This window comes from Cryptomeria japonica, chromosome 11 (genome assembly GCF_030272615.1).
Source record: "Cryptomeria japonica chromosome 11, Sugi_1.0, whole genome shotgun sequence".
NCBI classification, from domain to species: domain Eukaryota; kingdom Viridiplantae; phylum Streptophyta; class Pinopsida; order Cupressales; family Cupressaceae; genus Cryptomeria; species Cryptomeria japonica.
This window is the reverse complement of record NC_081415.1, coordinates 370425680-370441232: the sequence shown is the minus strand read 5'-3', so window position 1 is coordinate 370441232 and position 15553 is coordinate 370425680.

Sequence of the window (15553 nt, the reverse complement as noted above, 5' to 3'; positions counted from 1 at the left end):
TTGATATGGAAATTTGATTGTTTGTTTAATGCTTTACTTCCTAAATGAGCTACCCAGTATAGGGAAGAAGCATTGGGCTCATGACATACCGATAGATATGTAGATCAAGGAAGCTATCACCGGTCTAGGTACCGACAAAGATGAGAAGCTTTGGGGGTATTTTAAGACTTTTCAAGAAAACATGAAGAAAAGGGAGAGAATTTCAAAGAACATCATGGAGATTTATTCCACTGATATCTGTTTCATGGTAAAACACTGATGAAACTCTTATGGAAGCAGTTGAACCGAGGCAAATATGGATTACTAAGCTTGGATATGAGGTAGATGATAGAATTTTTGAACTCTATGCAAAGATGTTGTTAGATGCCCCATTAGATGGTAAAACAAAACATTTTGGTACAGAAAGAGAGAAGGCTCTTAAAGTGAAAACCAGCTTTAACAAGAACAGAAGAGAAAATAAAATAGAAAAGATGTCTGCATATGTACAAGATGTGCTTTATAAGATAGACACTCAGCTGGGCTCTACATCTAAACAGGCTGCTAAACCGGCAAAGGTTGGTACTACAAAAGTGAAGAAGCCACAAGTTCACATTCCCCTATCACTTCTGACTCTGATCCTAAGGATAATGAACCTCTGGCTTTCAGAAGGGTACAAAGGAAGAATGTGGTAAAACCACCGGTAGAGAAGAAGAAGGCAGAACCTAGGAGGAGACTTGTCAGAAAGGTAACTAAGCCTACTGCACCTCTACCACTGGCAATAAAGCCTATACAAAAGAGAAAACTAGTCACACTAGCAACCACAAGCAAAAAGCAGAAGGGCGATGATACTAGAATCAGTAAGACCACAATGACCTGTGTTGAACTTGTTGATGAAATTACAAAAGATGAAATGTTAAAAAATGTATCTAAGTATTATGAAGATTTAGAAGAGAATGAGAAAAGTGAATTAGAAGAGGCTATTTTTTTATATTTGGACATCTATAAGAAAGCCTTAATTGAAATTTTGAAGGAGATACCTTTAGCCTTGTATAATAAACTTGAAGCTAGGAGACTTGACACTGTCAAGAGGGATAGGGAAATCAAAGAAGTTGCACTTTTGGAATTGTGTGGTACTGTAAATAATGTGGAATTGAAAAGGTGTATTGATACTACAAATAGGACTATCTTTAGTAGTAAATCCCGATAGAAAGTCTTATGATGGCAAGAGTAAATGAGGTGGTAAATGAGACAAGTAAGGGATGGAAAAAATTCTTTCCGAAAAACCCAAACTTTCTCACATCTCAAGAAGAATTTGCAAGGGCAACATCTTCCACCATTCTTGACAAATCAAAAGGGAAAGGTATTTTGGGCAGTTCAACTCCAGTTTTGACACCACCAATAGTAACTATAGATAATCAAACTCAGCTAAGGAAAGTGTACAGTCTGTACCGACACAGAACATTTTTTAGCAAGGCAATGTATAGGAAACTGGAAATATTGTGGATAATACCCCATTGACAGTAACCAACACTGCACCAAGTGGTGAAGCCACCAGTGCAATAGAGGTTAAGATGGACAAGGTAACCATTGAATCCATACTAGTAGATAAAATTGATTCCCCAGCAAAGGTTTTGGAAATTGACACTTCTCAAGTTGAGAAGAAATCAGTCTCTGAGTTGAGTCTAACTGAATTAATGATGGTGGCTACTCAGAAATTACTGAAGGAAGGTACTGTGGATAAAGGATTAATTGATCAATTGGTCTCTATATTGCACAGATTATTACCTGACTGTCAGATTGAAGATGGACCAAACCCTTCCGGTAAGCTCAAGACTCTAACATAGTACATATCCAACAATTTTCAATCTCTGAGGCAGATAGCAAACCAACAGGCTTTGGACAATTTTACAGCAACATAGAAAGTCTTATAGCTAATGTAGATAGCAGATTTAAGGAGTTATATGATAAGATGGATAAAATTACTAACTCTTTTTATGAATTGACTAGACTAACCACTGTTGGCAAAATGGTCAGTGCTCCCCTCGGGATTTGTGACAAGGGACTAACCGCCTAACATGCGATCCATATCTCTATAGTTTGTACTGGGTGTTGACAGATCAATCTTTTGATGCAACGACAAAATGGGCCAAAAAAATATGTTGATGGACAAATTTTATCCTTGGAGAACCAAATTTTTTCTTTTAAAGGAGAGAGACAAAATCATGAGAAGAGCAAGAAATCTAAGAGGATTGGTAAGTCCTAGACTAGATTCATTGGGTATTCACAAGAAAGAATGCATGGATATGATAGCTAAACCCACACCAATAGATATCCAAGAGAAATGAACACTTGCCCACTTACCAAGTGGACTTGCATCTATTTTTGATACCTTCAAATCCGGTTGGGATACATATCTTCAATTATTGCAAAAGGCATACCTAGAAATCCTGAAGATGGCAAAGCTCCAGTGAAACTAACAATATTCTTTTATTATTTCAATTCTTTCACTGGTCTTTGGCATTAATGTCAAAGGGGGAGTATGTTCATATGTGAAAAATATGAGAAAAACACATTTCAGATGGAATGTATTGCTCAGGGGGAGCATATTGGCAGGGAATCCATTTTTCACGAGTGTTGCCATCAGTGCCAAAGGGGGAGATTTTTGGCAATTGACACTCATTGGATTCATTTTGTTGTCATTGATGGCAACAAGATATGATGGAAGTCATAAATCGGCACTAGGAAGCATATATTGGTAGATACCAGCTTTGGAGCATTCAGGGCTACACCGACACCGACACTAACATCAACACTTCTTTGGAAGCCAACATCAAGGAGGATTTACTTAAATCATTTTGTAATTATTATTGTCAAGGCCCAGATTTTTCTAAATGTATTGTAAGCCGACATAAGGCATATCATTTGTAATAGGTATATAGGTCAATTTGCTAGGTTATTTTTGTAAGAAAGCAAGATATATGATATGTATGGATATAGGGGAATATAGAAGAATTGTATGATGTGAAATATATGTATGGAGATAATTTTGTATATGAATGCTATATCATACAATGATCTGTAGATGGATTGGAAAGCATTCTTGGAGGAGAAGTGATACCGGTAGCAATTCAGAGTTTATGAACCGGTACAGAGCAGAACTAGAACCGGAACTCTATTCGGCATAGTAGATGCATTCTTGAGTTCATTTTCAGTAATTTACTTTGGTAGAAAGCTTGTAGTCAGTGAGGCTCTTTAGTGATGAGTAGTATGCTCTAGGCAGTGTGCCTTCCTGCAAGTGCAGGCCCCTATTATATGTAATATCATTTCATATGGCTAGTGAACTGATATTGTGGGTCACAAATCCCACTGTGGTTTTTCCTCATTGAGGTTTTCCATGTATAAACTTTATGTGTTATGGTGTTCATTCATATGCATGGTTTATTTTCTTCTTGTTATATGCTTATTTGTTTATCAGTATATATATGCATGGTTTAGAAAGTTAAAAACTATTCATTACGGCAAAACATTGATTGACCCCCCCCCCCTCTCAGTGTTTTTGGATCCCAACAATTTTGAGGGATGGAAGGGTTTATAGTCGCAGATAATTGTTGACCCCTTTAGAAGCTATGAAGTGACCTGTCTGTATAACTGGAAGTCATGGAATGGAGAGGTCAAGGAGGTTGATGATACATCTTTTTCCAAAGAGGATACCATTAAACAAAGTGAACAAGATAATGCAAGGAAAGAAAAGGAACTTGCAAAAAAAATTTGATGACAAGAACAAAAGGACCAACCTCTTGTACAGTTTATGTCGAGCATCTATCTGCAGCAATTGTGCCTGCTTCTCCCAAGTATGAAGCTATTGAATAGGTGCTTGGAATTGGGTAGGATGAATATTAGTAGGCACGTGTGCATCTTTTAACACTTTAGTAAGGATCTCTTGATGGATAGATGATAATTTTAAAATATTAAAAATAGATCAACCAATCCTTCTGGGAGAAGAACATCTATAGTAGGGACTGTGAGGCATGTTGCTGCTCTTGGTTGGTATCTTCAGAATCCATTGGCCATGGTTGCAACATTATGTGGTCCTAGCAAAGAGATAATATCATTGAAGCTTCATTCAATGGAATATTTCCTTAGGTTAGATGACAAGTATGAAGTTGTCAAACACGTAATGGTTACAGTAACCAACCAAGTTGGTGTTGACATAAACCTAGCAGCATCACATGAATGGATGTTTTCTCCTTTTCAATTTGTAGCTGGCCTTGGACCTAGAAAAGTTTCTTTTATACAAAGGGCTAGAAGGGTTTACAGTTGCAGAGAATTGTTGACCCCTCTAGAAGCTATGAAGCGACTTGTCTTTATAACTAGAAGCCATAGAATGGAGAGGTTAAGGAGGTTGATGATCCATATTTTGCCAAAGTGGATACCATTAAACAAAGTGAACAAGATAATGCAAGGAAAGAAAAGGAACTTTCAAAAAAATCTTAATGACAAGAACGAAAGGACCAACCTCTTGTACAGTTGTTGCCCAACATCTATCTGCAACAATTGTGCCCACTTCCTCCCAATTTTTGCACCCTGAGCTTGCATATAATGATGGCACGTAATCACCTTTTTTTTTTAAATACCACGTGTTCATTAGAATTTTGACGTGAAATACAAAATTTGCACTATCGGCAAAAGTCAACTTGATAGTAACACACAAGTAGAAGCATGTGATCGGGATAGAATACACCGATGAAGTCTATCGACAGAACACACACTAGCGACAATGGAGAAATCTTGTATCGTCGATAGTTGATGATGCTATCAGTTAGACTTATCTCGATGGACACTGGCAAAAGTAAAACACATTGGTAAAGGTTACGGTGATAAAGGGTCAAAGCTTATGCTGAGGAGACATAATATATTGGGAGGAGCTATGCCAAGGGAAAATACATCAGGGAAATTATGCTCATCGCCTGAACACATTTTAAGTTATCCCGATGCCCGATGAGACTTGTGGGATAACTCGCACCGATCAGCAGGAAGAGAGGTCATTGGCTTATGTTATCCTAATGAGTAAGAAGAAATCAAGAGGCTCTAAAAATCATCAGACCAACATATGTCAATCAACATGTAAAATCCATGAAATTTTAACACATCGGAATTCCGACGAACACGGGGTAATTTAAAAAAACTAAAAATTAATCAGACAAAGCAAAAGAAATCCCATAGCTTGTCGAAAAACTGCTCCAAATGTACTAGTGTTTGATGAGGACTTCCAACGAACACCATTTTCATCGGAATTCTGACGAACGCCGGCAAAGTTTAAAAAAAAAAAGGAAATTTGACATAAATTACATTGTAAAATCCGACAAAGTAAAAGAAATCCCATAGTTTGTCGAAAATCTTCATTGAAAAATGCACCCAAATGAGTTAGTGTGGTGAACGCGATGTGAATAACAACTAATTAATGCTCTATGTTTTCTATGTGATTTTTGTAGATCGTACGAATTTTCAAATTTTTTGCCGGTTTTGTACGGATTTCAAAAGCGGAATCAAAAATCACGCAATCGTGCAAACAAAATCATGCAATTGTATAGACAAAATTACACATTTGACCTATCAGGGTCACACATTTGTGCTGGCAACTCAACACATTCACCTAGATAAGATTATGCATTCGTAGTTAAAATTTAGGGGTTTTGTTCATTGTGTTATTCGAAGTTGCAATTCTCTGTTCTATCCAATTTGTCATTCAATTCTACAAATCTGAAGCTTTTATCTATGTATGATGCTTTACGTATATGGTATCTAATCACTACAAAGGTGAAATTTAGGATTTCAGGTTCTAGAGAAAGAACAGTGAAAAGAAGACTGCAGAAAGAGTTTCATAGAGCGCTAAAAGTTGAGCTACAAGAAAATGATCAAATCTACAAAGCTACTTGTTATCGCTATCGGTTGATTTTTCTCGGTTACATACGCAAATATCCTACTATTCAGGGAACTTCCTTGATATTTTAGATATTCTGTTGATATAGGTTGATTGATGTTTTTGCAGGTTTCTGGGAAAATTTATGCTTTTTTGATAGGGTTTATTAATTGTATGTTTTTCTGTCACGCATTCACCCTGTCACCTTCATGCATTCACTTTGTTAGATTTACATATTAGTTTAGTCACCATTATGCAATCTCCTAGATGTTATTACGCATTCACTCTGTTAGGGTCACACATTCGTTTAATAGGTAGTTTGGCTTTCTTTTTTGTAGTTTTTCTGTGTGTTTTTTGGTCACTGATTCCCTATTTGCAGTGTGTGGCAAAATTACAGAGAAGGCTTGATCATGCTAGATTATTTTGGAAACCACTAACAATTTGATTGCAAGACCCTTTAGGGTTAAAATCACTTTTGGATTTTGGGTTTAAAATTGGCATGCATTCTTTCACACTTCAACTTGGTGCTTAAAATAAATCTGGTTAAAATTTACATGCATGCTTACACACCTGATCTTGGTGCTTACAACAAATCTAGTTAAAATTAACATGCATGCTTTCACACTTCAACTTGGTGCTTAAAACAAATTTGGTTAAAATTGACATGCATGCTTTCACACTTCAGCTTGGTGCTTAAAACAAATTTGGTTAAAATTGACATGCATGCTTCCACACTTCAACTTGGTGCTTAAAATTGATCTTGGGATTAAAATTGAAATGCATGATCTCACACTTCACTCTGGTGTTTAAAATAGGCATGCACATGTCTATCTCACACCTTAGGTTGGGCTATAAAATGAACGTGAATCAGTCTTATGAATAGAATAATCACAGATTGTTATGTCTTAAGGAATGAATCTTGAGCACTTGCTCTTTGTTTGGAGTGGCCCTATTGTTAACACACAGTATCCTCTCCCCTGACTTTCATGGACCTGGGTGCAAGAAAAGTGTTAACGACACTCAATTTTTATTTTTTAGTAGTGAGGAGTATCTTTGACTGGGGATTTCATCACACCATAGAGGTACTTCAAATTGGGATGCATTGGGGATATCATATCTCCTAGTGTACTCTCAAGTGGGTTTTTCGAGCTGCTATATAAACAAACCGGTTAGGCAGCTAGAGTGTTGAGTGAATTAGACGTATTTGGGGGCCTTTTTGCAGGTTTCTGGGAAAATTTATGCTTTTTTGATAGGGTTTATTAATTGTATGTTTTTCTGTCACGCATTCACCCTGTCACCTTCATGCATTCACTTTGTTAGATTTACATATTAGTTTAGTCACCATTATGCAATCTCCTAGATGTTATTACGCATTCACTCTGTTAGGGTCACACATTCGTTTAATAGGTAGTTTGGCTTTCTTTTTTGTAGTTTTTCTGTGTGTTTTTTGGTCACTGATTCCCTATTTGCAGTGTGTGGCAAAATTACAGAGAAGGCTTGATCATGCTAGATTATTTTGGAAACCACTAACAATTTGATTGCAAGACCCTTTAGGGTTAAAATCACTTTTGGATTTTGGGTTTAAAATTGGCATGCATTCTTTCACACTTCAACTTGGTGCTTAAAATAAATCTGGTTAAAATTTACATGCATGCTTACACACCTGATCTTGGTGCTTACAACAAATCTAGTTAAAATTAACATGCATGCTTTCACACTTCAACTTGGTGCTTAAAACAAATTTGGTTAAAATTGACATGCATGCTTTCACACTTCAGCTTGGTGCTTAAAACAAATTTGGTTAAAATTGACATGCATGCTTTCACACTTCAGCTTGGTGCTTAAAACAAATTTGGTTAAAATTGACATGCATGCTTCCACACTTCAACTTGGTGCTTAAAATTGATCTTGGGATTAAAATTGAAATGCATGATCTCACACTTCACTCTGGTGTTTAAAATAGGCATGCACATGTCTATCTCACACCTTAGGTTGGGCTATAAAATGAACGTGAATCAGTCTTATGAATAGAATAATCACAGATTGTTATGTCTTAAGGAATGAATCTTGAGCACTTGCTCTTTGTTTGGAGTGGCCCTATTGTTAACACACAGTATCCTCTCCCCTGACTTTCATGGACCTGGGTGCAAGAAAAGTGTTAACGACACTCAATTTTTATTTTTTAGTAGTGAGGAGTATCTTTGACTGGGGATTTCATCACACCATAGAGGTACTTCAAATTGGGATGCATTGGGGATATCATATCTCCTAGTGTACTCTCAAGTGGGTTTTTCGAGCTGCTATATAAACAAACCGGTTAGGCAGCTAGAGTGTTGAGTGAATTAGACGTATTTGGGGGCCTTCCCTGCATCGATAAGCTTAACTAAAGCCTTAAGTGGTTTTCTCTAAGAATCTGTCATTGGATTGGGATCCCTCAAAACTTACAATAAGAACCAACTTAGTATCCCAAATCTAATGTTTATTGGTTTCATATGTGTGGATTGTACCCCATAGATACCCTCCATGTACCTTGCATGATGAGACAAAAAATCCTTAATGATAAGATCTTCAGATCTTTGGGGTAAGAGAGATTGGCATGCCCGAGAAGTGTGTGTCGTGGAGTGGAGCCAATGCTACCAGACTCTCTTTATGTTCTTCTTGTTTTGGTATTTTGTTGCGGGGGGGCCATTAAATAGTTTCCACTTTCCAACCTAAGATTGTCTTCTGTGTTTTTATGTGTATCGATGTGCTAAATTAGTATTGAGTCAGTATTCGGGCTATTTTAGGCACTACCTTGCATATCTCTAAATTCTCAGAGTTTCTCAGAACATAATTCATTCAACTATACTTATCTTCACACAATGTTCTCAGAATTAAAAAAATAGACTTGTTCTACAAACAAATTTATTTAAAAGAAAGTCAACCTTGAAACACTTGACAATCCAACAAAGTCCAAAATTTTACATACTTGTGACCATAGGTGTTTTTATGTCCTTAGAATTTGCATAAGTCCTTACATAGTCCTCATTATCATCCTCATTATAGTCCTCATTTTACGTCTTTAGAATTTGCATAAGTCCTTACATAGTCCTCATTACATCCCTAGGGTTTTCATAAGTCCTTGCATAGTCCTCATTATCATCCTCATTATAATTTACATCATCGTAATCTTCACATAAGTCCTTATTTGTGTCCCATTAACCTCCTAGTTCATTTTAGTGTCGTAATAATCTTCATATTAGTCCTTGTTTAGACCTCATATACATTTGTCTTAGTCCGTCATCATTTGCATAATCATCCTAGAAAGTCATAGCATGTTTCCTAATGGATCTACTAGGTGATGATTTGATTCTCTTCAAGCAACCTAATCTAGTGTCAAATGACGGTCAATGAGAAATCATTGACATCTTAGATAACTTGGTTTGGCAATTAAAGACAAGTGTACCTTAGTACATAGGGGTCGAGTTTGAGCTAGATAGAGAGTATAAATTGCTCATAGAATTGATAGAGAAATTGTTGTAGAACTTCTTAGACAAGAACTTGAAAAACTTGTGTTGTAAAAATCTCAAAGTACTCAACAAGTTCTACATCCAAATCCCCAGTAGAGAGTTAGGTCTAGTGTTGCATACCTCACTTTTTGGTCTGGAGGCTTGCATTCCTAATCAAGGTCTTTCATCATCTTTAGTTAGGTCCTAAAGTGTCCTCATATAGAATTCTTAAATGCCCATCACAAGGTCATAAAAGTCAAAGAGTAAAATGGACCCAAACAATGACTCATCAATTATCCCTACTTGGAATATGGATTTGTCAGGCAGTCATAATTCTCAACAGTCAAATCCGTATGTCATGCCGACAATACACAAGCTAAAACAAAACTTAACACATGAGGAAATTGAGTCAGCTCAATAGGACCCACATGTCCTTATGATTCTAAACGCTCTTATAAACAATAACATGGATAGATATCTTTCTTTGTTATTACAAAATGGTGCCAAGTTACCTCAAGGTTTTGATGTCACAACGATCTTACCACTAGGGATTACTTTAGGTCAAAATAGCATTCAACTACCAAATGTAACACAAACACAAGCAATGACTTCAAGTTCCTCCCAAAATGCACCAGCATCGTCAACCCAAGCAAATTTGGTGTCTAACACAAGTTCTCAAGCGAGTGCATTGTCCTTAATAATGAATGTTAGCGCACAAACACGGGCTATCATAGCCTCTCAAACTACACTAGTAATTTCAATTGTTTCGACACCAAGTCAAACACAAGCCTCGCATATTTCTCATACAACAAGTGTGACTCAACCTCCAGTTTCCTACTCAATAGGTTCTACATACAGTCATTAGAACATAAATCCAGGTTCTGCTAATATAATTAGTAAAACCCAATCAAACATGGGTTCATAATTCGCTTATTTCATAGTACCCAGCAAAACCCACAACACACAGAATTATAGCTATGGTACATTCCAACAAACTCCTATTTATAGTCCCACAAATCCTTTTGTGGGAAATATACATGCGCAAAGTGTACCACTGACTCAAACAAAAATTTTAACCCAACAAATACATAATCTACAACAATAGATGACAACCATGCAAACTAGTAATGACAAAAAGAGCTATACGATGCAGGACTTGCATCCTTATCCCTTTGATCATACAATATACATGCCTTCATTCCCTCCACATTTTGAAACATCGAAATTTGATGGATACCGAGGGAAAGGTTATACTAGAGATCACATAGATAATTTTTCACTACATGTATAGAGGTTGCAACTGAAGACACTTATCTAATGAGATTGTTTCCAAAAAGTCTTGGAGGTTCTACCTTGGACTGGTTTTCACATCTCCCATCAACGATCACATCATGGGGTGAACTAGCTAAGCAATTTATTGCTAACTTCTCACATAACATTGATACCCCAATTACTATTGGAATCCAAGAACACTGAGAGGGGGGGTGAATCAGTGTTCTACTGGTATAATCAATTTTAACCTTATTAACAATGCAATTCAATAATCAGTAACCATAAAAGTATATAACAATAAATAGAAATGAAGCAACCACAAGAGCACACACCATAACATAGAGATTTGTACGTGGAAAACCTCATAGAGGAAAAACCACGGCGGGATTGCTGACCCACAATATCTATCCACTGGCCAAATGAATAAATATTACAATAGGGGCCTGCACATGAAAGTAGGCCAACAACCTAGAGCACACTGCTCATCACAAAAGGAGCCTCACTGACTACAAACACCATATATGGAGTTACAAACAAAATTCTGAACTCTAAGAGTGCATCTGCTATGTTGGATGAGTTCCGGTTAAAGCACAATTTGTATTGATTTTCAGTGTGTCCTCCCTTATTGGTATCATGCTTTGCTTCCCAAACCTCTAAACCAATATCCAAGACTGACTACAAAATATTACATTCGCATTCTGGCGATCAAGATCACTCACACAATATCACATCACTATATTTCATTACATTTCATGTCCTTCTAAAATAACCTAATGGGACTGACATAAATACCCTTCCCAAACACAAACATAAATGTGTTATGTCGGCTGACAATGATATTATAATTTATTTACATGTCAGCCTAAGAAAAAATAAATTCATTAAACTTCAAGACTGATGCCTTTGATCATTGTCATGTAGACCTATCAAATCAATCTCCCATGTCGGCCTCATATACCGGTGCCTATTTAGCTGGTTTCCTTTGTCTGTCAGTGTCGGTTGCCAAACAATTAATACTGGTGAGTACCGATTAAGTGACCAACCCAAAATGGTGTGTGTTGCCATCAATGAAAAAACAACTAATCCAGATGAGTGTCAATTACCAGCAATCTCCCCCTTTGGCATTGATGGCAACACTCATGTGAAAAATGGATCGCTGAAGTGTTGTTTCGGTTCCCTGCCAAAAACTCCAAAACTGATCTCAAAAATAGTTGGAAGACTACTCCCCCCGAGCTATACATTACTTCTTATGTCCCAATCATTTTTCACATCAACCTCTCCCCCTTTGACATCAATGACAAAGCCAAGGCAAATGAATGAAAGAATGAGAGAAAAACTGTGATTACAAGACCTAGATGAACTTGAAAATATCTCGGTAAGCATTCTTCAAAATTCCTAAGTATGCATCCCAACCCATCTTCAATGTTCTCAAAGTGGATACAAAACCATTAAGAATATATGCATGAATCTCTTCTTCTGATAGGTCTGTCGGAGTAGGTTTATCCATTAACTCTATGCTTTCCCTCTTGTGAGGTAATAGAGTGTTCAATCGAGGACTCACCAAACCTCTTAATTCCCTTGCATGCTAGATTAGCCTATCCATGTCCTTCTCTAATGCAGAAATCTTAGACTCTGTTATCAAAATCTGACCATCAATGGTATTGGTCAGTGTCTGAGTATCATCAAAAATGTTAGCCAAATGTTCTAACCAAGCCTTTGTCGCCTTCAATTTCACCTCAAGCTCCACTGTTAGTTTGTTGGTGTTAGTACAAGACCTATATATTGCTACACTTAATTAGAGCCACATCAATATTTATATCTCATCTATCAACTTAGCCTTATCAGATGAAATCATGTTGTCACAAGTGACCTTCCGAGTTGCATTATACCACTCAATCAACTGTCATTTTGATACCTGTTGAAGAGTGTTCAACTCTTTGGAAATATGTGTTGGCAATTTGGTGGAATTTATTATGTGTTGCATTTATGTTTTGTCATTGATGCCAACACTAGTTGTTTTGATGCTTTACCGTCACCCTTCTGGTCGTGGTAGGTTGAGTGGTTTTTGGTTAACTTGGATCCAACATGATCCAGTAGGCTCTGGTATAGTTTGATGATGGAGTTGGCTTGTTCATTATAATTATACTCATATTTGGTCAGTTGGTTTTGGTCTGGAGATCAAATGCTATCATGCTTTCTTAGAAGCTTGGTTTTTGGTTCCGATGAGGATTTCACCAACAGAGCTTTTGATGAAGATCTTTGATGAATTGCATAAGTGGTGTTGGTGTAGCTTCTGATGGAGTTAAAGGATGTTGTTGGTGATCATGTTTGAGACTTTGTAGTAGGAGATCATTGCTGAAGTGTGTTGACCTATACTTGGTCTCGGTTGATCTAGGTTATGGACCGACTTTAATGTAACGTGTGGATAGGACCTATTGATGTATTTTTGAGATGTCTTATGTGTTGATATTATTTTTTTTGTCTAAGGCCGAGATGGTTTGTAATTATGTAATCGATTTATTATCTAGTTGCTGACTTGATTGTTTATGGTCAAGGGTTTGTATATATAGATGCAAGTTCTTACTGTAGATCATCATGGTTAATGTAAGAGGTCATGGTTAAGGAATGTAATGTGTGAATAATGTAATATCATTCAGGCAGAGGATTTGGTTGATAATTGTAGATCAAATTGGGTTTATGTAAGAGGATTTAGTCCTTCGGTATTGAGCTTAACCAGAACTATACTCAGGCATAGGAGATGCTATCTTTTGCAGTTCAACACTTCTCTGGATTGTAGTCTGGATTTGTATGTAGTTAGTTAGGATCCTTTTATGATGAGCAGTGCGCTCTAGGCTATTGGCCTTCCTGCAAGTGCATGCCCTTTCATTGTAATTCACATACTTACTACATAAGTATTATCAAACTATGGGTAGGCTTCCCACCGTGGTTTTTCCCTTTACTGGACTTTCCACGTACAAATCTTGGTGTTATGTGGATGGATTTTATTCTATGATTATTGTTTGTGCTTAATTAGTTTAACTGCTATTCTGGTATTATTGTTTTGGGTTCCAGTATTAAAGTTTAAATTGCTAATGGTTCATGTAATCTGTGACAACTAATTCACTCCCCCCCCTCTCAATTGTCTTTTGGTTATCTGAACTATCTAACAATATGCTCTATCAAACCTTTCAGATTTTTGGATGGGCTTCCAATCTGATCTACCTTACATTTTGGTACAAGCTACTACAAACCCAAAATGGCCTGCTCAATAACCTGCTTGTCTCCAGTCCCTTCCTTCCTTAACTTTTGAGTTGTAACATACACCAATTCAAAACTACTCAACTGCTCAATATTATTTTGTATAAAATCAACTTGATTAGATGAGTCAAGTTCCAACAATTAATGACTATCCAAAATCTTCCTGGAGGATTCGACCTCTTGACTTGCACCAGTGGCTTCACCACTTGGTGCTGTAACATTTTCAACCTTAACCTCTTGAGTATGTACATTTAGTGTCAGAGGTTCAATATCCTCAACCTACTTATTTTTTGTATCCACATCAATAACCTCTATATTTGGAATGTTCTATTCCGGTGTATCCTGCTTATGCTATACTATTTCAATGTTATCTACTGATATCTCTATATTAGGTACAAGTGGTTCTACTAGAGGAATGTCCTCTGATATTTTATGATCCAAAACCGGTGTATCCATTCCCAATATACCTTTCCCCTTATCATCTACTGGGATGTCTAGAGTGTTATATTTTTGAGGGGCTTTCGGTGAAGTAAAGAGTATAGGTTTATCTACAAAGAATTTTACCAAAGCCTCATGAGTCTCCTTAATTATCTCATTTACTCTACCTACCATGAGACTCACATATCGGTGTTTGGTCTAGATAATTGTTTTATTTCCAAACTCTAAACACTGCTACATCTCTTCATCAATTATAGCACCACAAATAGTTAACAATTCCTATACCTTTATGTGTCTATTCTCTTCAACCATAGATAACCTTCTAGCATCTAGTTTACTATACAAGTCTGTCGGTATCTATTTTTCAATATCTAAAAGTGATTTCTTATATATGTCTAAGTATAACAAAATTGATTCCTCTATCTCCATTTGCTCCTTACCATCCATATGTACATAGTAATGTTGTATATTACTCAAAATTCTCTTTAATTATTTGATCAATCAGCTCAGCAATTGAAAGAGGAGGAATGACTTCAATACTCTTACTGGATTTGAGAGATATATCTACATCTGATTTCTCCTTCTTGCCGATAGTAGAAGTAGACTCCTTAACTGGTTTCCTCTTCTCTGTGGGCTTCCTCTCCATCAAAATTTTCTTTGGTGTTGTTTGAGGGGTAACCTTCACTTTCTGCTTCTTTACTTCTTATCCTTCTTCCTTGGTATCTTGATGAAATTTTTGGGAATCTTTGGGGGCACAACATCAGTATCAGAAGTGGATGTAACAGAGGCAATATAGGTCTTTGGTTTCTTCCTCTTTACTACACCCTTGTCGGTTGTTGTTGCTGGTGGAGCCTGGACTACTGTTGGAGATGACCCTTCAGCTAGTCCAATAATCTTCTTTATCTCAAAGGACATCTTTTGTATAGCTTCCCCAACCTTTTTGATCTTTCCTTCCCTTTTCTTCTTATTGAATCCAATTTCAACTTCAGTTTCTTTTTTCTTTGCAGTCCCAAAGCCTTTCTCTGCTTCATCAACCAGTGCATTCATAAGTCTTGGAATACAAGTCCAAGATCTCAACAGCTACCTCATATCCCATTTATATTATCTAGATCTTCCTAGGTTGAACTGCCTCCATCAATGTTTTATCCTTCTTTACAATAAAACAAATTTTAGTTGAATATATGCTTTGGAACTCTTT